This window comes from Haliaeetus albicilla, chromosome 20, assembly GCF_947461875.1.
Source record: "Haliaeetus albicilla chromosome 20, bHalAlb1.1, whole genome shotgun sequence".
Classification (NCBI taxonomy): Eukaryota; Metazoa; Chordata; class Aves; order Accipitriformes; family Accipitridae; genus Haliaeetus; species Haliaeetus albicilla.
In genome coordinates, this window is record NC_091502.1 from 11,836,875 (window position 1) to 11,863,754 (window position 26,880).

The following is a 26,880-nucleotide window of genomic DNA, read 5'->3' on the forward strand; positions in this document are numbered from 1 at the left end:
TGATAAGCTTAAATGTGAATATAAATCCATTGTTACCATTTTTCTACAAACTCAATGTTATTTGGACTCAAAGATCTGAAACTGCAATGTCTTGATTTAAAAAGTAGTTTGTTAAAAAGTACTGAATCAAGTACTGTTTCTTTAGCCTTTGTCTACTACTTTTGCTGTACAGCACAAATCTAATGGAAGTTATGGAGAAACCAGGTAATGGTACAGCATGGCACACTCACAAAACATATAAATATGTAAGCCTAGGGACTTAGGCTTATATCTGGATGCATAAATCAATAGGGTGTTATTATTATTGGCAATAAACAGATGTAAGGTTTAGGGAATGAGCATAACTTTTTTAGTCTTGCTGGCATAATGACTAAGCTTAAAGCTGCATGCCAGCTTTATAACTGTGCTGGATATGTCCTCTAGTGTATACACAGTATATGTTAACTGTACTTAGTAGTGTTTAAAATGGTCTAGATTGCGGCAGATCAGAGAACTGGGCAACACAGCTTGGAAACAGCAAGTGGGTCACTGCATATTTCCAGCTCCCCCTCTGCAGAATTTCCATCTGCCTGGCTGGCTGCCCCACTGCTGCCTGCCCGGGAGTGAAAGAGCCAGGAGGGCTATTGCAAAAGGTGGAGAGAGCTCCAACCTCTGTTCCCAGGGGCCCATTCTTAAAGAAAAAAGAGAAGAGGAAACAGAAAGCATCTAGCAAAACAGCTTAAGTCCTTCATAGCAGCACCCAGCAAAGAAGGATGGGGACCCCACAGAAGGAAGCAGGAAGAGCAGCCAGGAACACAATTGATGCTGGGGCTGAAGGACAGACCGAAGGGAGCAGGCTGGGTTGAGGCATGGGGAAAGATGCAGTTGCGTGCCAGTAAGCTAAGTAAATGCAGTGATGGTGATGGATCCTCATACACATTTTTCAGGCTACTTTAAACACTGAGTTAGCTACTTTAAACATACACCCAGCCTTCCTATCCTTCCCCTCCTCAATTTTCTCCCTAGAGCAGTAAATAGGTACTCCCATTAGAAGCTGTGGGAAACAGATCTCTTCCCTGTGATTGTTATCAAGGTAGGTGAAAACCTTCTTCTGCAAAAGCTGTGCGAGTTTAAGTTTCATATTCAGTCTCTTCAGCTTTTACTCTAGCTCCTGTGCAATGTTCCACTTAATCTGATTTTCTGTCTTAGTGATTTTTATTGATGTTATATTTTACATCAGGACTATTATTTATGACTCAGTCATCATAGTCATGGTTAAATACTGGTAGTGCTCAGCATATTATGCAAGAAGGGAATCAGGGGCTTACTATTCAGGTATCCCAATAATAATATGGTGGGTTGAATTATGCCCTGAGTTAGTGAAATTACCTGTCTGTCAACAAGTAGAAAGTCTGTCTCTGCATTCAGAATACAGAGGGCCATTGTATTCTACTGGTAAATGAGGCAGCATGATACACAGCCCCTCAGTAGGATGAGACAAATCCCTAAATGCATACCTCAACTACAGCTCCTAATGGATCCCCAAATGCTTGGGACTTTGGAAGATACTGGATGTTTTTATATTTCTGTTGCCACAGGGTATTAGAATTTATATCATTCTTAGTATAAGGAAGCAAAGTTAGTTTGAGAGATGGACTTAACGCAAATTATTCTGAAAACTCAGGAGACTACCCAGGTATTTTGTTATCTGCTGTCTGAATCCTTTCACTGACAGGCTGCACTTAGTTTCTTCTTACTAACACTTCTGTAGGTGGCATACAGTATAAATAAAATTAGCCTCAATTAACCCTCTTTAGAATTCAACTTGAGACTTTCTGTATTGTTCCAAAATTGCCTGAATACATATTACATATATGCTAAGTAAAGAAGCAGTGCAATACATAATTTGAATATTTTATAAAGTACATGTAAGCTGATGTTTAATTTAGTTTCTGCTTGTCACACAAAGTAATGATGCATTTATTTAATTTAGAGAGATTCTCTGCTAACCAGGTAAGTCAGCTGAAATTGGTCATTTATTTTTAAAGTAAAGCCAGTGCTCCTTCTGTCCCTGTTTATTCTTTATTTATATATACAGATATAATTATGCATATGTTTGTGGATGAAACTGTAACTGCATTTTCCTGTGATTGTGAGCTTTAAAATTCTGCCATCTTATATTTTGCTTCTGTGATGTCACTTCAGGGACATTTTATGCTTTCAGTAAACATTGCCTTGAGGTTTTTGAAAATATACTGCTTCTTTAAACCAAGATAGAACAGATGGAAACTTCATTGCTTAAACAAATGGCTACAATTTTCTTCAGGGCACAAAATACTATCATGAACTTGACTGAGAGCTTAGGAAGCTTCCAGAAGTTTTTAATCTTTCTTTGCTAGCAAGAGGATTGAATTCACAAATTTTGTTCAAGAAATGTTTTACAAAAATCCCTTTGTCCCTTTCCTTTTTCTGTTTTCTTTTTTTCTTTTTCTTTTCCTGCTTTGAAGCAAAGCACTGGCATTCCTGATTCCAATGACCTTTTGGATTAAATTGTTATGAGATAGATTTTGCATGACAATACATTTTCTTGTTAGCTGTTGAAATTTCAATGCAGGCACAACAACCTCAACTATTTCAACAGACTTCACATTACTCAGTTACCAACTCTTGCAATTTAATATGACGAAAAAGTGCTGCGAAAGAGTGATATGAATTGCCAAACAAATGTTGCATTTTTGTAGCATTTTTCATCCTTGAAAGGATGCAAGAACTAATTCTTGGCTATCCTAAACCAGGCAGAAGCAAAACTATCATTTTCCCATAATGTACATTAACGTAAATCGCAACACATCCTCTGAGTCAGGGTCTTTATTGATTTTGGTTCAGAACATGCTTGTATCTTTGTGAGAGAGAGAGAATAACCCTAGTGCTTTTACAGCTGTTTTAATTTAAACTCCACTGATAAAACACATCTACAATAAGGTCTGTTGGAAGAGTTCCCAGCCCTGACAGTTATCTATAAATTAATGGGAGTCATATACTTGTGCTTGTTTGGAAAATATGTACAATAGCCTAAAGCAGATAACAGAATTCACATCTGCTGAAGGATGCTTGCAAAATGTATAGACAAAGGTGAGCCTTTGTTGAGTCTCTTTTTCTGGCGACACAGTCGTGCTACTAATACAGGCAAGAATAAGGTATGGAATTTAGTTAGAAAAGTAAGCTTAATAATTTTCTGGGAGGCAACCTTAATGAGACTAATTACCTATGGCCCAATCTCTAAGTTGCTCTTTCTAGCACTGCACATATTAACTTGATTTTGGCAAACGTCCAACCTTGCATTCCTTGCACCCACAAAACATCCACTAAAGGTCTGCACAGTTCATATTCTCTGGGTATTGCTTCGGCATCTGCAGGTAACTCAAATATAGATGACTCCTTAGCATCATTCGCATAGAGCAGATTGCCCTGGTGAGACTAAACCTTAAGCACCAAAGGTTTTTTCCTCCATTGATAAGTTTTAAAGGTGGGGAGGGTGACATGGTAGCTACATATACCACCTATGCTCAGATCCTGCTCGCTTCTTAGAATTGACAAAGCCAAGACAACCATGCAGTGCCTTAGCTGTGCTTATAAACCAGGATCTCAGTGCAGTGCAAAACCAGAGCAAGACGACTCTCCCTGCAAGTGTTTACACATCTGGACAGAAGGCCACAGGAAGGCACAAAGGAAAAAGGGAGTACAGAGTAACAGTGGGACAGCGTGGGTGTGCGTGGTGGGGAGTACTCATAACATGGTTGCAATAGTCAAAGTCAAAGATGTGGGGTTTTTAAGCATCTCTACAGGGTTTGGAGGAGGGACTGGAGGAAAGATAACGTAGCTTTGTTTAAAGGGAGCTGCTTACAAGTATGAAAGGCAAAATGGAGGAAAAGATACATAAGCTTGTTTGGAAATGTAACCAGTGGATAAGGGAGGCTGGTAGCATAAACTGACTGACAATGAGAATTTGGCCTCCCAGCACCCGTGGAAGTAGGGAAAGAATGGTCTGTGAAAGAGTGTGAGTGTAAGGATGTTACCTATGTTTAATCCTGTAGTTGTAAGCCATTGGAAGGGCTATATAGCCAAGTATCAGGCTATCATTGCAACAGCATTCTACATGGATAGCAGGAGGACAAATTTTATTCATTCAGGGCAAGAGAAAAGGATATTGCAAGAACTGAGTCATAAAATCATGTTAGTCTAGATTAATTTTAGCTGTGAAGATGAGACTTTTTCCAGAAAAAAACTTCAGGAAATAACTGAGTGTTAACATTGAAGATCTGCAGATAAGTCAGAGTCTGTGACAGTGCCTCAGATGTGAGTCCAGTTAACAGTCAGGTTGATGATTTCCACACTGACCAAACAGACAGTAGGAGAAAGCTATGTTGGATAAAGGCAAATTATGGCTTTAGGATTTTTGAGCTTTAGTCTTTGACTACTCTTCTAGTCAGGCCTGAGAAGAGGGCTGAGATTTTTATTTCAGTACATTTGTGCTCATTTATACTAGGTGATTATCTGGCTCATTAAGATATAAATTGGATAATGTTAAATCTTTCCTTTAAAGTACCTACATGTAAGTTCTGTACCACATGAACGACAGTTCAATCCAACTAAAACACATCGAAATGTACTAATATACACACATTTGTGTGTGTATGTGTATGTTTGCACATATAATGAATTATATATATTCTTCAGTGAAGGCTGTGCTATGCATAGCATCTTCAAAGGTATCTCTGAGCATTCCTTTAAAATGCCCCACAGTAATAATTTTCATTGACAGTTAAATTGACTTCAGTTTTTCTTGAACTCAAGGAGGACCTATTTCCAATCCTGATTTGTCCAATGGCATATTGGATAATCCTGAGTACAATAATTCTCTGCTTTTTGCCTCAATTTCCCTTAGTCTGGAAGAAGAGAATAACAGTACTGACTTCACTTGTAGAACATTTTGAGAATAGATGAAAAGCACTATGTAAGACATAGGCTCATCATTAGTAGCTTTTTGCGCACATCACAGTTTTATTCGCACATAAGGGGAATGTCATAGAAGAGGAGGTTTTTTTCTCACCTATTTCAAAATCACAAAATGCAGTACAGAAAAGAGAGTTCCTATTGCAGTTTTGCCACAAAAAAAAAAAAAAAAGTGAAGTCTTATTCTAGCTCATGTACTTATTTCCTGAAATGTAGCCAGTCCTCATACTAAACTATCTGGTTTACCAAAGCCAAGTCTCAGTCATTCAAAAAATCGTCAGTAGCCAATGTTCTAGCGAAAACTTCACTTACATCATGACATGTTGTCATTTTCTCTTTCTTATCCATCACAATGTCCCATCACCTCAAGACCAGACTCTCCATTGCCTGTGTGCACAATTTCAAGTCAAATAGGCATTTGGGGTTGTCTAGGTTGTATGATTGAGGCCTTATAGGATAAACATTTATGCCTCCAAAATCTAAACAAATTAATTGCTTTGACAAACAGACTGCTTGAAATGGCATGCCAAAGAATGTATAATAGTAGATGATATATTAACTCTCTTTCAGTCCTCTGCCTGCATGAGAGAGCACTGGAAATGGAACCAGCAAAGTCACATGTGTAGGTGGTTATGACAGAAGGGATAGAAAGGTTGCAAAAAAAAAGCCCCATTTTTTCCATATTTTGAATTTAAATAACAATTCAAATTACAGCTTTAGGGAATAGTTGCAATTCATTATACTACCTATAATTTGTGAAAAATACTAATTGCGTCTCAGAGATAGTCATGGGGTTTATCCAAGATCAAGGAAGTCTATGAAAGGACAAATGGGGGGGGGGTTGCCCATTGGCAAAAAAAATTCAGAGCTTTCATACTCTTCAAACAAGCCATTTCAAGAACAAAAAAAGAGCAGCAAAAGAGACTTCAAATTCTGTGCAGAGGGTAAAGAAAGTAATACCATCAAATCCCCAAACTAGCTCCTCTGGTTACATGAAATAAAAAGTAATTTTCATTACATTTGTACAAAAGCTTGTCAATACTACAGTTATATGACCTTCAGAGCCTAACTAGTATTCTTACATTACCTGCCATATGTGGATGTATCAACTCACTCAACATTAGCACAAAGTTGTCTTCACAATGCAAACATCCTCACTGCTCCCCAAATCCATTTTCCTGCAGAAACACGACAAAAATAGAAATTTTTTACTCCTTAGGAAAGAAATAGTCAGGAAAGCCAAAAGCCCACTACATCTCTACAGCATGGAAGTGTACTCACAGCTTTATCTTGCTGTCTATCACCCTAGGTAACATCTACAAACGATTTCTATCTAAAAGCAACAGTAACAGTGATCCCAGGGCATTTCCAACTGTTCTCTTTGTATCAAGTCAAACGTGTTGTTAGGAGACCTTCTTTAGAAAGAGAGGCCAATGGTGCCTGCTCTGTGACTGCCAACTGGGATAAGAATTCCTTCATTCATTATGAAAAACGAAGAACTAATTTTGGCCCCTTCTTCTCTTCCACTGTGGCATACAAAATGCTGGAAGAACAATGACTTGCTTTACTGGAGCAAAGAATGGAGGCAAATTTGGGATATCTCTCTAGGACAACTGTCACTTTTCTGGGAGGCAGGGGGTAGGGAGGAATCTTCCAGTGTTCATGTTGTTGTTAAATACTGATCAGTGTTTTTTCTTTATAGGATTAGAAATTGTGAATATAATGTTTTTCATTTTATGTTGCATTTGCAATAAACCCCTGCATCATTCATCAGCCAGCACAGGACTCAAGTTCATCAAAGAAGGAAGTAAATAATAACAATTAATCTGTCCAGTGTTACTTAATAATAGCATGAACTACTCCATGGAGCCAGGAGTAATTGTCACTAAGTGTATTATACAGCAGCTGAGGAAAACTGATTTATAAACCCAGATGTCAGGCTGCAATCTCAGGGTGACTGCAGCATGTTGTGGAAAGCTGTAATAATTTTGGAAATGACCCCACTGAATATTCTGGAAGAGAGGCTGCTTTTATCAGTAGCTACATCTATACTCCTCTCCAGATCACCCTCAAAAGCTGCCTCCCAACCCTGGCTTGATGCTCTTCATTTCTGCTTCACACATGCACTCCAAATGAAATATCCTTGGGGACGTCAGCTCTTCTGCAAGATTTTGCCTGCTACCATTTTGCTGCACAGGAACTGTATCTGCCACAGACTCTGATAATTATCACTTTCTTTGATCCAGACCTATAGAAACGGGCATCTTTTGGCATCCCGTCTAACATGGCATGACAACACCCACGCTGGACTGGTCCAGGTTGCTCAAACCAGTTTTGGATCTGTAAGGTGCAGTAGAAATGCCTCTCTGTCCCTGGGCTGTGATAGGAGAAACCCCTTCGCTAGAGCAAGACTGTCATTCAAAGTCCAGCAAAGAGTGAATAGTGTCACTTGGAAATTAGCCATGCTACACCCTTAGATGACATGACATTACCACTGGATGATCCCCCTCTGCCTTTGCCTTCCCCTCTCACTGGTTTTATCTCCCATCCTTCCCTCCAGGCCCTCTTGTCCCCACAACTCCCTTTATGTACAATAGTCTGAAGCTTCAGTCACCTCTGTGCTAGGTGGCAATTTGGGTTCTTTGGCCAGCTGACTGTGCCTGTGTATTCCCAGCTGCTGTCACTGGTAGCAGCTCTTTTTTGGCATCATAGTCACTTTGCCTTGGCACCTTCTTCAACTCTCCTTGAATAGGCTGGGGATTCTCCTACCTGGGGTGTCACTCTGCCCCTGGCAGGGCAGTCCACACAGGGCAAGATGTGCAGCTGCACCAGCATGATCACCTACATTTTCTTTACCATCTTTTGGCACACTTCTAGATCAGAATGCACTTTCTTTGGAGAGAGCCTGTAGGTCTGCCAGGGGAACAGCAGTGTGTGCCTGTGTGTCTGCTCAGACAGAGCCTTCCTGGCCAGAACACTCTGAGCAGGTATATACAGCTCCTGTATATAGCAGGGGTTAGATCTAGCTGTACTCTTGGTAGCATATGTATACAGAGACATGCTATCACGGCACCTCGTCTACTGGCAAGGACCAAGGTCTGATAGCTAAGCCTGGGCTAGAAGAGGCCTTTTGGGTACCAGCAGTCTCCCATTAGCTTCAGGGCAGAGGAACCACTTTAATCTCCTCAAACAGCAGTCTATTGGCTGGCCTAGGCCACCCGTGCTTCTGTCTGACTCATCTTTCACAGTAAGTAGTGTCCTGACAGTGTGTGGCTTGGCCTCCTAGTAAGAAGAGGCCATGTATAGTTATTGTCTCAGTTGTAGTCTCCTTATAGAGGGTCTCCAGAAGATGGGTGTCCAAATAGGATTGGTTGGCCATAAGGGGCATTTGGGAACTTTTTAACAGTATGATTGTGATCTCGTAGACTCATCAAGGTGCAAATCAGTGCATCATTTTTACAGTAGTGGATGTGCAGGCTACAACCAATATGTCATCCTTCCAGAGTAGTCAGGTCTTCAGTGGCACAGCTGGCATCTTTCCTGGCTGCTGGAAGTCAGTATAGGACAGTACATGAATGGTCCAAATCCTGCAGCTTCTGAAGAGCCACAAAATACAATTTGGCATCATGTTCTGGTTAGGTGGACTGCAAAAGCCATGAGCATCTGTCTGGGGGGTCCTTGTCAGAAAGTCAGGCCAAGCACAGTCAGGGTGAACATGACAGCTGAGCATCTGAACAGAAGTTTGGAGGGTACTCCTGTGGCTAACCAGCATGAGCAGTTGGCAAACTTGAGGTTGTTCCTACAAAATAATGTGAATGCTTTCCTTTTGAAGGTGGTATTTGTCATGGCGGGTGGGGGGGAGGACAGGGAATGAGAAAGACTAATGAAGGACTACAGGGCCATTTTTAATGACTAAAAATAGGTAAGCATAGATCTCTTATCTTAGGGAGACAGAATATACAGAAAGACAATATGCAGTCATTGCAATGTGACTCATCTGTGGTAATAAGGAAAAGAATAACATACTTTTCAGACAATCCATCCTAACTGCTGCTATTCTCAAACAAAAGCAAATCTTCTTAGGTTTAATTCAGGAAAAAGGAAGTTTCTTGCTTTCTGCTGCATCATCAGGAAAAGTGGGGTTTTTGAGATCTATCAGCCTGAATGGACAATATGTTATTTTTCACTGTGGCTGTTTTGCAAAGGTCTTATTGGCTACTTCACATAAGTACCTTTTGGTTCTTCCTTCAGTTTCTTGTTAATGGTGCCGTTTGCTCCAGTTCAAACCTATTTTTCTCCACTGGAATATCTGTCTGTGCTGAAGTCCATGCTGTCTAAGAGAGTAGCATATGGTATATTGGCAAGAAGTCAGGAGACTTTATTTCCATTCCTATTTCTGCCAATAACCAGCTATATGACCCAAAACACCAGCTCCCCAATTCCCTCCCACATTCAGTCTTTAGTGGAAAGTTCACAATGTTAGACATTGTGTTTTTTCTCTCTCTAATATTTGCAAGTATTTTACATACTACTAACATAATACAATTTGGAATAGGGTTAAAGGTTGCCTGCCCTCAGCATCCTCCTTTTTTCCATGCCAGTCAAGAGACATCTTACACATTCAAATCCCTCAGTTTTCTATATGTAATTTCTTTTATCAGAATATGAGTCATATATGCCTATTGACATTAACTATCTCTTATCAATTGCTCCCTCATGTGGGGATCTGTTAATATTATGACTAGTTAATATAAAGCTTTTTTACATAATGCATACACAAGAGTTTGCTGGCTGAGGATCCATTTCACATGCAAATATGTGAATAATTGGGTCTTATAAATGTTACTGCTCATTCCCCTCAAGTGAGCCACCCTGTTCCACAGCAGAAACGATGCAGTACTTGTCTGTCTGGGAAGTCTGCAAACCAAGCAGCAACTGGAGTATTAATGACACTACATACTGTATTTGGGGCACAGTGTCTGCTGCTGTGTTTACAAATGGATATTTCCTGTGGATGTGGCACCAAATTGTGGGTGCCGCAGTGAAAGTTCCTGGCCTTGTCATTCCCATCACATGCACATATCCGATAATGAACAATAGCTGCTATGACTTTGTATTCCAGGCTTGTTATCTCGGTATATGTGAGAGAGCTTGTCAAATTTAAAAAAAAAAAAGCCACAACTGTAACACTTGCTGCAAGCTATAACTGGATGTCTCGTGAGCAGGTAGGATAAACCAGGTAGCTGGAATGACAGGCCAGGAGACCAGTATAATTTAGTCATTATTTCTGATCAGTGTTGCTCTGTGCCTGACAGATAAGTCCTCCCAGAGTCACCTCTGATTGCTAGTACAGACCCACCCTGCATTGTACCTATTATCCTAAGCAAGCAAAAATGGGCTAATCCTGTCAATGCTGATGTTTCAGAAGGTTTATTAGTTCCTCTTCTGCAGCCATAAGACTCTAACTTCAAAAGATTTGGCTTCAGTCTTGCCTAATGGATCAAAACATCAAGCATATACCTGCTTTGAATCAAAATAGGTGATAAGAACGATTTAAACTATACTGGAAAAAGGCCATTTACATGCTTTCCTTTTTCTCCTTTCCAAATGTCTTCAGATTTAGATTTTTTTAAAATCACTAAGTGAATCTCTAACTTGTAGACTCACTCCTTTGGGGGCTTTACTTTTCCATAAGTGATATTTATTTACAGATTTGGCAAAAATTAACATAGGCTTTTTATGTACAGCTTCACTCCATTGCATGAAACGTCAGCTTTAATAAAGCAAGTCTGGTGAGAGATTAGATAAGAAAAGCTTTAGTATTGAGGCGAACTCCTATAAGTATAGAAAACATACAAAATTTTGGCTTATAGTCAAGGTTACTGAGAGGAGACTATGTCCTATAACAAGAATATATTGGGTAGAGCAATATTTCTATTCACCTCAGTTTCTTGTACGCACTGGCATACAATCAGTAACTTATATACTGCTAATTTATATATTTTTTTTTATATATAAAGACATAAAGTAAACTAGAGATTTTGATTATATTAAATAACCTTGATTCTGCTTTTTGTGTCTGTTTTTTAAAAAAATTCAGATCTATATTTTTTCCACCTGGCAAGATGTGTATGTTCACACACTGCATGGGACATTTCAGGTTTATGTGATGGACAGCTTATATGAAAATTTCTCTCATAGACCCAATCTGTACATTTTATTGCTCAAGTAGGAAGGAGAAAACTCAGAACAACCTTTGAGTATAACATCTTCTTTTAAAGTCAGATTGATGGCTTCTCTTCTTTTCACTCTCCTGTGCCTTTTTCTTAGTAATGCATAAAAGCCTGGAATAAAATCTCCAGTGTGTAATGCATAGCTAATTTTATTTTTTTACTCCAAACCCTAGCAATTCAAAGCCAAGTAAACACCAGCAGGCTGCATTCACTTACACTATGCATGTTGATGCTAATTGCAGTTCCCTAAGCATTTTACATTGTTTGCACAAAATAGCATTGCTCTTCCTTCAAACAGTCAGTTCAATGACAGCTGGAATGAGTTTATCTCATACTGCTTAGTGTCAGGTGCATTCTTACAGCTTTCCTGTCTCCTTTTGAGGGCTAATTAAGGCATTCTTCTCTCTTGTTTAATATTTACATTTAAACAGCTGCATCTCATTTGGATATAATGCAGAGATGGCACCTGGCTTTCTTTCCCTGAGTTAATTCTGGGAGCTTTTTTGCCTCCCCCTCCCTTCACTAAAGATCCAAAGTGGTTATTTTTGTGCTTATGTAGGGAAATGAACCAAAGTGGCTTTAAATGGAAAGAGCTGGTATTCATTCACAAACAGGCTACATCTTCATAGGATCCTTTACATCTAGTCTCCTTAGGATACCCGGGATGAGAGCAGAATGCAAAGCAGAGTCCTTGAGACTTTCATCAGGCTGTTGCCTTTGTCAGGCCCTGGTCTCCTCAGGGGCTTGTTCATTGTTTCAGTGCTTTTTGCATGTCGGGTTAGTTGTTTGTTTTTTCCCATATGAACAAAGAGTTTACAGGAAAAAGAAAAAAGAAACAAAGCCTAAACATTATGGCACTAGGACTGCATGGCAAATGTACCTGTAGCAATTCCATAAGCCTCTTACATGTTAGCAGGAAAGGGCACAGAGGCGCAGCCCACTCTGCGTCCAGAGGTCCACAGAGGCCCAAGTTCTCCAAGGAGAACATCTATGTACAGACAAGTGGTCGGGACTGCAGCCCAGCCTTAAGGCACTAAGCATTTTGGCAGATTCAGCAGCACTGTTCACAACGATCTTGGCACAAGGTAAGAGCCCATCAAATGTACCACCTTCTGTGCTTCTTTCCACGTTTGGAGATCTCCATCTTCAACTAGGTGACTTCTTAAAGTAATGAAAAACAATGAAATAATCTTCCCAAGAAGCTTTGGAAGATCCAAGGGCAAAGATCTACCTCCATACATATCTGTGTGACAAACGTCATCATCTTTGCTCAATTTTTAATGATTTTTTTGTTGTCAGTGAAGAACTTCTGGGGTCAATAGATATTAACTCTGTGCTTTAAAGCAATAGTGCACTAGGCCATGATAATCCAGATAGTCAATAATAATGGAATAAATACATATGAGAAAATTAATGAAATTGGAAAAATATACTGTGATCATAAGTTTAAAGGCCATATGTTTATTGATACAAGTTAATGATGTCATTTTCTTACTTCTGTGCAATTGATTTTCACTTCTCAAAGGGAGGGGAAAAGAAAAGCCTTTACTCCTCAGAAAACATTATAATAGTAAGCAAATGAACTCAGGAGGCATGTCCCACCTGTCCTGCCAGGGGCCAGCAGGACTGCAGTGCTGCTGCTGCAGCCTTCCCCACTTGAGGACCCGCAGTAACTCCGGGCAGCAACAGACCATCGCTCTTGGCTGTGAACCACTGGAGGGCAATGAGGCACACACTTTGCCAAGGAGCTTCAAAGATAGTTGACAACAACAGAGGAGGTTTGGGAGCTCTGTGCTATTCCTGGGGATTATTTCTTGTCCTGCCAGGAAGGGATCAGCCTGCTGCTTGGTCCCTCTGTATTTGTCCCAGGCCTATCTCCACCCTTCATCCTTGCCCTGGACAAACCAGAACTGAAGCCCCACTTCCATCCTTCTCACCCTGATCCCCCCTCCTTCTTCGTTGACTTTAATTCTCCCCCCATATGATGGCTCCTTGGAAAGCCTCTTTTCCTAGCCTACCACCTTCTGCTCGATGGTTTCAATTTGCCAGTCCAGACCTTTCCTTCTTTCTTCATCTCTCTGCCAACCTACAGGCTGCTTGTGCTGGTATGCACTTCCTAACCACACCTCATTCTCTTCTAATTTCAGTGAAACAACTTCTTTCTTGCTTGCCAGGGATCAGTTTGGAGAGTTTTAAGAGACTCTCAGCACAGGGACTCAGGCAGGCCTGGGTCTGTAACAACAAAAACTGGAGGAAGAAAAAGAAGTCCTGCCTGAATAACACTCAGTATAGGACTGTGCACAGGACAGGACTTTTCAGAAGACTTAATTGTGAAGTTATAGCAAGTCTCAGCATGTGTAAATTGCATTTTTTCCCAAAAGGCTTGTAGCTGGGCAGGTTTTCAAAAAAGACAAATGACACATCTGGTTTGGAGGCCAGATCCCTCCAATCCTAATTTCAAGTCTATGTATGAAATTATGGGCAGTAGAGCCTCTAAAGGGGAAGTGCACCGAGGGAGCATTCATCTGACTACATATGAATGTCTTTATCTGAGCTTGCAGTCACTGAACATTGAAAGTACTATAGAGAGAAATAGGTAGGCGCTTCTAAGACAGGCTACTAAAACTGTCCAAGTGCTCATTATAAAGGTGTCCTAGGACGATTATCTCACATACAAACCTCTAGAGTATAGATACCTAAATAACATGAAATTGATATCAAGATTCAACCTGACAAACCTCCTTTCCAACCTCCTATTCAAAAACACCCAATGGATATTTACTGAACCATTTTATGCAGAAAAATGAGCCCTGAATGTTTTATAACATTACCAAAACACTGTATATGGAAAGTACCACTTGATCCTAAGAATACAAGCTGTTTCTTACTACACAAAATTTTATTATTCATCCTTTGACCTGAAAAACATCAACCTTTTATGTTACAACAGAAGTACAATGTCTCTGAGGAACAGGACTGCACTGAAAATGGTCTGTTCATTCTCATAACCCATTCTGCATACTCAAGTTTGCTGTTTCCTCAAATATATTAATGATACAACCACAGGGGAACTATCTACATTGTTCATTATGTAAAAACTGAAGCTTTTTAAACAGCTTATCTTTGCACAAATGCTTATGACCAACTTGGACAGTACCGCAAAGTTTGGAACAAGGAGTTGGTGTCATTGTCAGCTTTTAACATGAGAAAAAATGAAGAATAGATGAGGTAGTTGTCATTTTGTTCTGGTTTTAATGGAATTTTTTTCCACTGGAAGAGTTGTCTCCTTCAGAACCTAAACTTGCCTCAAGAACATATTGATTTTAACAAACAAGTATCAAAAGGCAGTCTTTAAATCTCTCAGTTTAATTCAAGTGATGTTGAAGGGCTTCATGGAGAGTAACTGAATAATTTCATTGAATTTGAGTAATTGCATTCAATAAATGTTTCTCTGAGAATGTAAATGCATTTTACTTGGGTTTGTAAATTTTGTTGCACTTCAGCTTTTGAATTACAGTTTGCATACTGTGGCTGTGCTTTACATTTTCCTCTATCCAGGTTGGCCAACACCTTTCACTCCAAGTCCCTCTTTTTATTATTAATAATGGGTCTGACCTGTTCTCTCTTTCAGAAACAGTTCAGCCTGCATCAAGGCTGAAACTGGGGGAAATAATACATAATTTGATCCATCTTAAAAAAAATCATAGCGACATTTTCTTTGAGCAGCAGTAAAGTTATTCTGTGGGGCAAGAGCTTACATCCTGATGAAAATTTAACAAAAAAGAACTTTTCAAAATTCTTTTTCACACACACTAAGAGACATATTCTTGAATCTGTTTCAGCTCCTGATACTGTCTGAACCCTATATCCTCTCCCCACACAGCAAAGTTCATTCCTCTCACCAGCCATAGGGCACAAGGGATGTCAGTGCTGTAACCACAGAGCAGCTGAGCATATGCAGTACCAGAAAGGGATGCATACTGATCCTGAGAGGTATCTTGTCCTCTCTGTGGCTGTCTTTCAGTATTGGGTTTGTGTGGCAAGGTTTTGGTAGCAGGGGGGTTACAGGGGTGGCTTCTGTGAGAAGCTGCTGGAAGCTTCCCCTATGTCTGACAGAGCCAATGCCAGCCAGCTCCAAGATGGACCCGAGCCCATCAGCGATAGTGGTAACAACTCTGGGATAACAGATTTAAGAAGGGAAAAAAGCTGCAGTGGGCACTGAAATGGCAGTCGGAGAGAGGAGTGAGAACATGTGAGAGCAACAACCCTGCAGACCCCCAGGTCAGTGAAGAAGGAGCGGGAGGAGGTGCTCCAGCCGCCAGAGCAGAGATTCCCCTGCAGCCCTTGGGGAAGACCATGGTGAGGCAGGTTGTCCCCTGCAGTCCAGGGAGGTCCACGGTGGAGCAGATCTCCACCAGCAGCCTGGGGAGGACCCCACGCCAGAGCAGGTGGGTGCCTGAAGCAGGCTGTGACCCCGTGGGAAGCCCGTGCTGGAGCAGGCTCCTGGCAGGACCTGCGGATCTGTGGAGAGAGGAGCCCACGGAGCAGGTTTTCTGGCAGGACTTGTGACCTCACGGGGGACCCACGCTGGAGCACCGTGCTCCTGAAGAACTGCAAGCCATGGAAGGGACCCATGCTGGAGCAGTTCATGGAGAACTGCAGCCCATGGGAAGGACTCACGTTAGAGATGTTCATGGAGGACTGTCTCCCATGGGAGGCACCCCACGCTGGACCAGCGGAAGAGTGTGATGAGTCCTGCCCCTGAAGAGGGTGAAGTGGCAGAGACAACGTATGATGAACTGACCTTAAACCCCATTCCCCGTCCCCCTGCATTGCTTAGGGGAGGTAGGTAGAGAATCTGGGAGTGAAGTTGTGCCCGGGAAGAAGGGAGGGGTAGAGGGAAGGTGTTTTGAGATTTGATTTTATTTCTCATTACCCTACTCTGGTTGATTAGCAATAAATTGTGTTCATTTTCCCCAAGTTGAGTCTGTTTTGCCCATTACTGTAATTGGTGAGTGATCTCTCCTGTCCTTATCTCGACCCATGAGCCCTTTGTTATATTTTCTCTCCCCTGTCCAGCTGAGGTGTGGGGGGGTGGGTAGTGATAGAACAGCTTTGGTGGGCACCTGGTGTCCAGCCAGGGTCAACTGACCACAGTTATACAGAGGCCAAAACAGTTTTTTTGAATACATAACAGCAAAAGCAAGATGGGAAAAAAGGAAACAGGCAGAAGTATATTCAAGTGTGAAGAGAAACAGTGACTTGGGCTTCGGTAGGAAAGAAACTACTATTAGGAGTTATAGGGAAGGAAACTGGGCAAAGAGGGAGGAAGAGTAAATATTGGATATGCCAACTGGGACTAAAACCAATGGAGTGATTCTACAGCTAGCAGCTGATGAAGGTAACAGGATCTATGTCTGGTATTGGGGACATAGGGCTAAAATCCCTGGCTGTTCATCCTTTCTGATAATAATACATGGGAAAATGGTTAGAGAGCACCAAGGAGGTTAATTAAAGCCACAGGAGAAACAAGGGAGCAGATGAAGAGGTTATGGTGGAGGAAGACAATTATAGGGCTGGGGCTTTGTGAAGGGAAGAAGATACTAAAGTCAGTGATAACACTGACAGAGCACCCTGAGAGGAAGATGAAGGCTGCTTATGCCAAGAGACCTATGCTGGGATTAGGAGTTTCTGTGGGGTTATACCATAGTGGCCTGTAAGGATGGTAGATTCTGTAGAGGCAAGTCCCTCACCTGAAGTCATGTGCTGACTTCTGGTTGTCCTGCAGCAAAAATGACATAACAGACAAAAGGTGGTTCCAGAAGAAATTACTTTCAGGAACTGAGAAAAAAAGAAAAATAAATGCAACTGTTTATTTCACTGTAAAATAAAGAGAAGATAAATAAGAAGGTGCAAAATAGAGACGTGCAAACTAATGAGGAGCAGTCAGGTGGTAAATTGAACACTCCTGTGTACTTTCTTCATTACTTTGTTGTAAGAGGGGGACATCTGGGGAAACAGAAAAGCAGCAGATGTAAAACCAGTAAAAGGAAATGTGTTTTTCCTGCTTGGCCTACAGAACATCTTCTCATGAGGCAGCAGCACAGCCAGGAGCTCAGCATGACTCAAAAAAGGATTGAACATTTGCATGGATGAGACCATGCAAAGTTACAGGCTTATAAACTGTGAACAAATCTAAAAATTTGGAAAGGATGGAAGCCCCCTGCCTCAGGATATTTACCAGCTTTTAAACGAAACAATGAGAAGAAAGCTTCTTCCTTAGGAACAGCTTGTGAGATTTCCAGCCTCCTATAACTCAAGGTAACTTTATCATATAACAACATTAAATTACTCTTCTCACTTTTTGGTGGCTGCCTATATTTATTGTCAATAATTATACATTCTTTTTGCAGGCTGTCCCTCATATGCACGTTTCTGGCTATGTTTGGATAATTCTCATGATGTACTGGTCACTGACCAACAACTCCTGTCTAGACAGATGTCTACAGAGTCTAATGACCCCTGGTGACTCCTACTAGAGAGAGGCCTTAAACACACCATTCAAATCTGGCTTGTACCCAAAGTTAGAACTGCTATTGTTAGCAGTCTGGAATAGGTGTTAATCATGCTTTAGTTCAAAATCCAATCTGTCTCTCACTTAAATTAGGACTGGAGACCTCATGCTGTGGGCAGACTGTTACACAGCCATCTACTCTGGTGGGTGCCTCTGCCTTACTCTGGGGAAAGCTTAACACTGCTGCAGACAGCACGTTAGCCTAGCAGGCTCCATGCTGGTATTTGTATGGCAACATATGGCAAAATTCACAGTAGGAATTTATATTTGAGGACTACCACAGGAAAACATTATTGTAGATACCCCAGCCTTTTCAAGCATGAACTTTCAGGGTCTCAGATTCAGCAAAGAACTAAATAATGTAGGGCTAGGAACTGTACATGCTCAAACACTTTATTAAATCAATGTTTTTCATCCCAGCTCTGCCACCTCTATTTCTAGCTGCCACTTACAAACCGTAATGAAAGATGAATATTCCTTTCCCCCAAAAACAAGCCAGCCAGTGCTTCAAAATGATATATGGGCTCCTCAGTGTGTGCCAGTATAGGATCTTCTACTGAGTTGGAGACAGTACATTCCACCCAAGTCCCAGAGGGGTGCCTACGTTAGTGTTTCAGTTTAGAGGAAAAGTGAGATTTTTAAGCAAATTTCTTACTATCTCTATTTGCCATGCTTTGATTTGCACCACAGAATGGTCTCAGAGCGCATGACCTGGATTCCTTCTGGATGAAACTAAACTGGAAGATGTGCTCCTGGGAGTGTACTTAATGCACTCCAGCTGTAAAGGGCACTCAGGTCATGGGACCAGTTTAGTCCTGATATAAAACCTCTGAATATTGTGGATGTCAGGCCCTAAACATCAACTGCTACTTCTATAGATCTTATCTGTCCACATTACTTAATAATATGGACATAGCAAAAGTCACCAAACAACCCAGACAACCATAAGAGGAATGACTACGTAAAAACTATCGCCCTGTTGCTTTTTCAGATGCAATATTGCTAGGAGCTCAGGCAAAATTATCACATACTGATGGTCTATTTTTCTTCAGAGGTACCAGGGCATTTATCAACATGATATTTAATCACCGTAAAAGAGGAAAAAATAAGAATCCTCTAAAATTGTGGGCAGTATTTTAAGCATCTAGGTTTTGGGTTTGCTTTTTTTCTCCTTTTTATTTTTTTAATTTGAAAACACTTATGATTGCTATCAGCACTCCCTTAGCAGGTAGTTACATGCCTAACTACTAAATAGGATCCTTAATTTTGGTACAGTGCTTGGGGGATGCAAAGCATTATGTGACTGCTAAGTATTATTAAGCTGAAGAGAAGGCTGATTAATGAGGAAGGCATTCTGCCTTTTAGCCCTGGGATTGAAGGGACTGTATTAGCTTTTCATATAAAAACCTTGCAGGGAAATCCTGGTTTTGTGAACATCACAAGCTCCTGCTAATCTGTTTGTATAATGCCATTGGAACCAAAACATCTTCCCTGTTCATCTTTAAGTGATTATACAGATTACAATAAGATGCTGAGGTAGACGGATGGCATAGTACTTCATCAGACAAAGAAAGCAGGAACTACTGATTCTCTGGAAAATAAAGAGGAGAGCCTTGACTTGACCTTATTTCAGTCTTGATGAAACTTAGGATTATTGGTGTTGAAGTTTTTCTTAAATTCCCCATTCTTTTATGCTCTACTTTATTAAGAACAAATTCTAATGTTCATGGTTGCAAATACAATTAGTTCAAAAGACTTAAAATGTAAGTAGCAAATAAGAAAAAAACCCAAACATTTCCTTTAAAATGTTGTGATTTCTATGACAATCCACACATGTTTTAGGCCAAAATGCTTGTGAAAAACACCCTAGTGTCAGATGGCTATAAGAAAAGCATTTGAATTAACTTCTCACCTTCTAACTTATCTTTTGGTTTCTAGAAATCAAAGCTCTGCTGTAGCTCAGTGCTCAGCCACTTCTCACCAGCATTATGAGTGTACAACTGGGCACTGTCTCAAATGGCAGGTCAGAACCAGACCCATGTGGGACTGATTCCCCAGCACTGTTCCAGTTTGACCCTAACATTTTCACTAGCACTGTGGACCTGGCATAGACTGAAAATGCCAGGAAGGATCAGGAAGAGATGGACTGCACTACACTTTTAAATTACAGCTATTCTACATTGACAGAAGAAAACTTCACAGAATATGAATATATACCTAAAATATAAGTCTACATTTACAGACAACTTCAAAATATTAAAATGAAGTAAAAAGCTCCCCAGATGTGTCTGCAGATAAAGTTATGGAAAGCAATTATTCGTGAGTTACTCTATGTGCGAACATGCTTATTCAGCATGGAATATGTTACGCAGAGCTCTTATTTCTAAGTACCTTTACATTGGAAAGCCTTTCATGAAAATAAGATGAAAGACCAGGTATCTATAAGGAAGAAAGTATCAGTGTCTAAATTTAATGACTCAATTTCAACTCAGTGCTACTGGATTTGAAAAACAGAACCCAAATAATTTTTCTTTAGAAAGAGCAACAGCAAATCTGTTAATTGAAGTGTGTGTGTGTGTATTCATATATTGTAAGGCCAGAATAGGCTTTTTTGACACAGTCCTGCAATAATACATATCTCAGGATTTTCCAAAGATACTTTTGCATTACCCCTTTGACTTCCAATATTCTCTTATCCTCATTGCTAAGAATGGATTGAATAGTCTCAATCTGAACTGATCTGACTTCACCCCAATGGGAACACTTAAAGTCTGTTATCAAGTTGACCTTAAAATTTCTTTTGGATAGGCTAAATAGGGTGAGTTTATTATGATTCTCACTGAAAAAAAAGCCTCACTGGAATCACACTACAGGTCATTCATGGAGCCCTTCACCAAGTGCATCTCCTTGGAGTTCTTGGCCAAAAATGGACCCTGGGCTCTGCAGGCGTCATTACTTCCCTACAGATCAGCAATACCACACTTGTACTCCTCTTCAGTCATACTTTCTCTATTCATGTTAACTCCCTCAGCCATAACATCACACTGACTGTTCCTTAATCATCTGAGTCTTTTTCCAGACTGCTGCACAGTCTACAGCACAGTCTCCCATACTGCAAGTACAATCTGTGCTGCTTACAGATGTGTGATTGTTACAAATTTTCTAAACTAGTAAAAGTTTCCTAGCAAGGGCTTTTACATCTTCTTATAGAAGATATAACTCTGTGAATATTTAATAGGTATAAATTTAAAAATGGAATTTAATTTGCTTTTCCTTAAAAAAGTTCTGTATGATCTCTGACCTAAAACTTCTTATTGTTACTGTAGAAATTAGCTTGAAAGCAGAGAATCTGTGGTAATGTCCCTCTAATGCTGCCAAGAAATATATCCTTAAATAAATACAGGTTTCATTCCAAACCTTGCTTTGGGACCTCAGACAGTCACGAGTCAGAGTTTCCATATTACTAACACTCAGGCTGTTCCAGGGGTGCAAATCTTGGCTCCTGCTATGCAGCCCAAGGACTAAGTCATAAAGTTTGCATTTTTCAGTTGGACCAGTGCTATACCAGTTCCTACAAGCACAGTCCATCAGACAGGCCTTCTTACCTGCCACAATGCTGCTATGGGGTTTGTATCATTGTTGATATGCTTTTTCAAGAGTCTCGTTACGTAGCATAGGTTCTGATTTTGCAGGCTGAATAAAACTTGCTATTATATTCTACAAATGGCTTCTTCTGGCAGCTGCTGCTATCAGCTGTTAACAGTGCTGGCAATCAATTAGGCAATGGGAAGAAACATTTTCCATCACCCACATTAACGCAGCAAGGTATTATAACAGTGGGAACTGCTTTTTGGCCTTCCAAGTCATAATACAGAAGAAATATCAGCAATTTTCTTTGAGCATTGATTGAATTGATGTAGTTCTGCTTACCAGGATCCGCAAACAGCTTCTCCAACATGTGGAGGATCTAGTTATTCCCAGAAGAAAGAGTCCTGTAAATCTGAGGTATAGAAAGTATGTGTATGGACTAAATATTCTTGCAGTTCATAACCCTGTAGGTCTCTTCTTATATTGCAGAAAAGCAAACAGAAACATCAAAGGCATAAGCAGAAAGAACACCTAAGAAATAGGGCTGTATTTGGCAGACAAATGTACATCGTGTAGCCCCATGTGCTTCTCTTTGAAGCCTAAAGATGCGAGAGGAATTCAGAGCATTGTAAGGAGAGCGAGAACAAGGACACTGGGGCACCTCACAAGACTTCAGCAAAGAACAGATGGTTAAAAAACAGAGGTTCCAGATTATCTCCTGCTTGACAAAGACAGTACTGTTCTGTAAAGGCAGCACTGTTCTGTAAAGGCAGCATCTAATGCTGCCTGCCTGAGGATAAAAGAACAGTAAGTGTTATTACCACAAGTAGCAACTCATCAGCTTTCTCCTATGCATGCCCAATCCTTTAATCATTATTCAGATACCACATACATACATCTCAATGGGAATTCTGCTGAAGTATAAACCGTTAGATTAACTGCTACAAAATCTTGAAAAATTAGAGCAAATGGCCTGTGCAGGAATGGTAATGCACAAACAATAACAATAACATTTGCATTGTTAGCTGAGTCAGAAAAGCTGTGAACAAGAAAACAATAGGGAAGCCACTTCATCATACCATTTACTTCCTTAATACACTCCCTATTGCATGCAATATTTTCTGAGATGCTCCTGCTGTATTACCTGCTAAAAGAAACCTACCCTAAAAGTCCTGGGCACAATATCAGGACTGAAAAGGAACAGGTTCTTGAACTTGTGAGGATTTGATTAGGCAGAAAAAATGATTTCTGTTTCATGGTTTAATAGCATGTTACTGATATTTTTTCCATGGTAGAGCTTATATAAACCAGCATAGAATTTCTGCATTCATTAGCATACTCTGTAGTGCGGGAATGACTACCATTGCTGACTCACAAACCTCAAATCAAAACCTTAGGTGTCTGAGATATGCACCTCTCCAAGGCCTGAGAGGAAGAAACATCTGGTAGAACTTTACAAGTGGACGATGACAATTGCTTCCCAAACTCCTAACTCTCTGTTGCAGAATAAGAACAGGCTGAACATTCAGCTGAGATCCCATTAACATCCACCTCATCACATCTTCTAGCCTGCTGCTTCCCACATTTGGAGATTCAGATTTGCTCTGGAAACAAAGCCCCAACCTCCTCTTAAGCTGTACATGACTTGAAAGCCTGATTTAGTGAGCCTACAAAAAATCAAACAAAACAATGTTCCTATTTTAGGAGCTTCCTCGCTAAGCTTAAAACAAATTATACCAATATTAATACTGCTACTAATAATAAACAATTACCAAAGGGATTAGGATCTCACAGCATCTATAAAATACTAATAATTAAAGCTGCTGTGAGCTCACTTTTGTCTATGCTCTTGTATGCTAGATTACTGTGATCAACAGCAAAGAGAACATTTGTTTCCTGAAGCATGTGTAGGAAGAATCTACCCATGGCAGGGTTATTCTAGGCACCTGGCCTCCCTTTATTATTAGTTAAAGCCAATAAACACTTTTAGGAGTAACTGATAGAATTTAGACAACTAGTTAAGGCTTGGTGAATTACACTCTAGAGGTAGCTTTTTCTATCTACTGACTATAAAGGGGATCTAGTATGACCAGCTGAGATGTTAACAGATGCATTTAAGGCATCTGAAGTTAGGTGAGATTAATCCCTTTTAAGAATTCAGTTTCTTGCCTGCATTATTTGTTCCTACATGTATGACCTTGCATTTGACTGTATTAAAACACACTGTTCTGATAGGCGCAACTCACCAAATTGTGTGAAACTCAGTAGTGGTCCAACGGACCTGCCGTTATTGCTTATGTAGTTTCACTGGTTTCTGAATCACCGTGTATGTTGGCTATACAGATCTGTGCAGAAGAGTACTGGAAACATTCCTGTTTGGTGATGACTCCTTATGATTTGCATGAAGATGTAATATTGCTTCTGTAGTCAACCCCAGCTAAGAAGTGAGCTTCCTTCCCTGCTCTATAACGTCAGGAATATAGACACCATTCTTGGCAGCTGTTCTCCTTTGGAGTGTTTCATTAACAAGATTATTATTCAAGGACCTCTCTTTTCAAGAACTTTCATAAGAGGTAGCAAAATGGGACCTCTAGGAGTTATTGCAGTCCCATCACAATTACCACAACCCCATCACATCAAAGGTAACAAGACAAAACAATCTCTCTAGTGTAAGCAACTATTATATTTCTTCTAAATAGTTTTTAATGTTTTTCAAATATGTTCCCCTTTCAGTGATATTTCACAATTTCTAATATAAAAAAGCTGTTATTAGTAATCAACTCTTTAAGCCATCATTAATGACGCTAGTGACCTTTTGTTTCCAGTTTGGCTTTGGTCCTACATCCCTCAGAAACACTGTGGAATGTCCCCTCACTTAGCCCAGATGGATAAAAGGTTCATAGCTGCCTTGTAGCCCTGCAGTCAACAGGAAGCAGATGCCTAAACATCTGGGTTACAGGTTTCAGCAATACTAGTCATCCCCCAAAAGTGTTATTCAGTGCAAGTAAAGGCCGAAGGCCTAATGTCTTCATAGACTGGTCAATTTTGAGAAGGCTTGGAGTAATCAAGAATTTCACATTTCCCAGCTGAAACCAAAGTATGTGAATTAACCCTGAGGTTAAAAACATTGAACCAAATTCCTTCTTAGGACACCAGTGGAAATACAATAAAACTTTATTTAACTCAAAATTAAGATGAAAATATAAGCCTCCTAATAAAATTCTCATACTAACATCAAAACACAAATAACACCAATACTATTGCAGCAAAACAGTTTCCTGACTGTTTTCTTGTGCTCCAGAGGGAAGCTGTTTAACAAACTGGAAGTAATCTGTTCAGCTGGGGAAGAATATTTGCATCTCAGAAATCACACATGCAACGGTCATATTTATGAGTACAGCCTATGTAACTGCAGAAGCCTTATTTTCATTTATCAGCAGAATACGATGTACTATTGCATCTAGATCTATTTGTACCATACTGATGGCCATTGCCAGATGGAGCAGTGACAAACAGGACTGAACAATTTGAGGCACAGAGTAATTTGTCTAAATGAGAGCTTTCTTCACCAGTTTCTCAGTACCATTAACACGGTGTGCTGCTAATCTTGCCAAGGAAGTAATAAGACTGTCCCTAGTTGGTCTCAAAATTGGTACAGTCACCTTGCATAACTTCATCCTATGCACCTTAGGGTGCTAAGCATCACCCAACAGAAAGACCTTTTTATCCTCTGACTGGGCAACACTATACGAAGCTTACTTTTTTGAGTTCGTGGAGAAAGGAGTGGAAAGACATAGACTGAATCCTTGGTATATTCTGATGACCCTGCTTTGTGCCACAGCTTGTCTGGACCTACCCTAACGACTAATTTCAGCACTCTGTGACTAGGTATGACTTGGCTATGGCTGAGAACTACCCAACTCATCAGCTCAGATAAAATTAATCACATAGTCTGAGTGAGCAAAGGTATCCAAGGTTCTGGTAAGAATTTAGTAAGTGCCTGCAAATGTGACCATTCTTCTTTTGATCAATGAATAGGATATCCAAACTTCCAATAATAAAGATTTAAAAAATAAAAAGATATAAACCTTCAAGTTGAGGACATAATACTTTTAATATACCTGCTAGCAATAATATGTCAAATTTTCACGAGAATTTTCAGTCTTTTTATTGCCTGAACAGTCATTAAACAACTTGTGTGGTGGAAACAGTGTTATTAGTCCAGCAGAAAAACCCTGTGATAGCAACTGCCAATGAGAAGAAGTTGAATGGAAGCTTGCAGTGAGGTAAGAAGGTGGTACATGGAACAGCCTTACTTTGAGATGTCTTTCCAAGGAATAGTTGTAGTGCCCAAGCGTGCGGAGCAGCCCTCCCTTCAGCTTGTGGATTTGGGGCTGGCTGGCTGGCAGGTAAACAGATTTGGGACATCAGGCTGAAGAGTGTGCACAGGAGGCAAGTTAGGGCACCAAGCTGAGACTCAGATTAGGGTTTGCCAGAAGGTGGAAATACATTCCACACAATCTGGAATCTTACAACTACTGAGGGGCATGTGAACTTCATGTCTTAAAGAAACTACTTGATTCTGCACGAAAGGTTTCTTCAACATGTTGTCATAGCAAAAGCAGAATATAAATTTTTAATGCTCTGTGAATTCCTTTTTATATTATTCTTTGCTATAGATTTGGAAAAAATGTCATATCATAATTGTTAATGTATTTTTACTTTCTGAGAACAATCAATTGGATTTCTTTCCCAAAGTAAATTCAATGGAAATTGACATTTTATCATAGATTGTTTTTCTTCTGGAAAAACTTATATTTCCAGAGGAAAGGTATTTCATTTAAACCTTATGATCAGTTCCTGAATTTTTACAAGAATGCATCAGAGCATTAATGTCAATTCACAAAGAAGTATGCTAGAAAATATAAAGTCTGGCATATCAGCTACAGTCCTTAGGCAGAAAAATAGATTTTCTTGCAACAGAAAGCTGCCAGTGATAAGAAATTAACTGTGCCTTTTCTTCAAGTAAATCTTACTATATTACAGCATTCAAAAGGTCTGGACTTAACTAGCTACTCAGTTGTGGGCAATGTTGTATTTGAACGTATTATATAAGACTATACCTTTCTACAAGACTGATGGGTATTGCAGCTTTAGTAATTAATGTATTTATTGATTTCCAATAGCTTAAGAATTTGTATGTTTTATTAATTCTTCAAGTATTAGTATTAATTTTTTATCATGTAAGACACTTCACACTGTTCCTTTAGCTTTAAAAATTATTCTAATGCAGTGAAAGATATGTTAGAACTGGTACATCCATTTTTACTTTTATTTCTAGGTGATTAAAGCTCTCCAAAGCTGTAATCTTTGGGAATTAATTCCCCAAAGAAATAGTTTTAGCCCGTTTCTTTTATAATATTTAGCGGGAAATATTTGACCAAAATGGTTCCATTTCTTTCATTGTCAGCTGCTACGTCTGCCTGTTTGGAA

At 40.0% G+C, this 26,880-nt stretch overlaps 1 long non-coding RNA gene across 1 annotated transcript in view; it reads right to left on the reverse strand.

Moving 5' to 3' along the window:
- Positions 1-2,713: 2,713 nt before the first annotated feature.
- Positions 2,714-26,880, reverse strand: part of LOC138690160 (uncharacterized) — a 31,777-nt gene continuing 7,610 nt past the window's right edge. The window contains exons 2-3 of the long non-coding RNA XR_011328980.1: positions 16,979-17,066; positions 2,714-4,398 (exon numbers count right to left, since the gene is read on the reverse strand). This is a non-coding gene — a long non-coding RNA (uncharacterized lncRNA). The remainder of the gene's footprint in view (positions 4,399-16,978; positions 17,067-26,880) is intronic.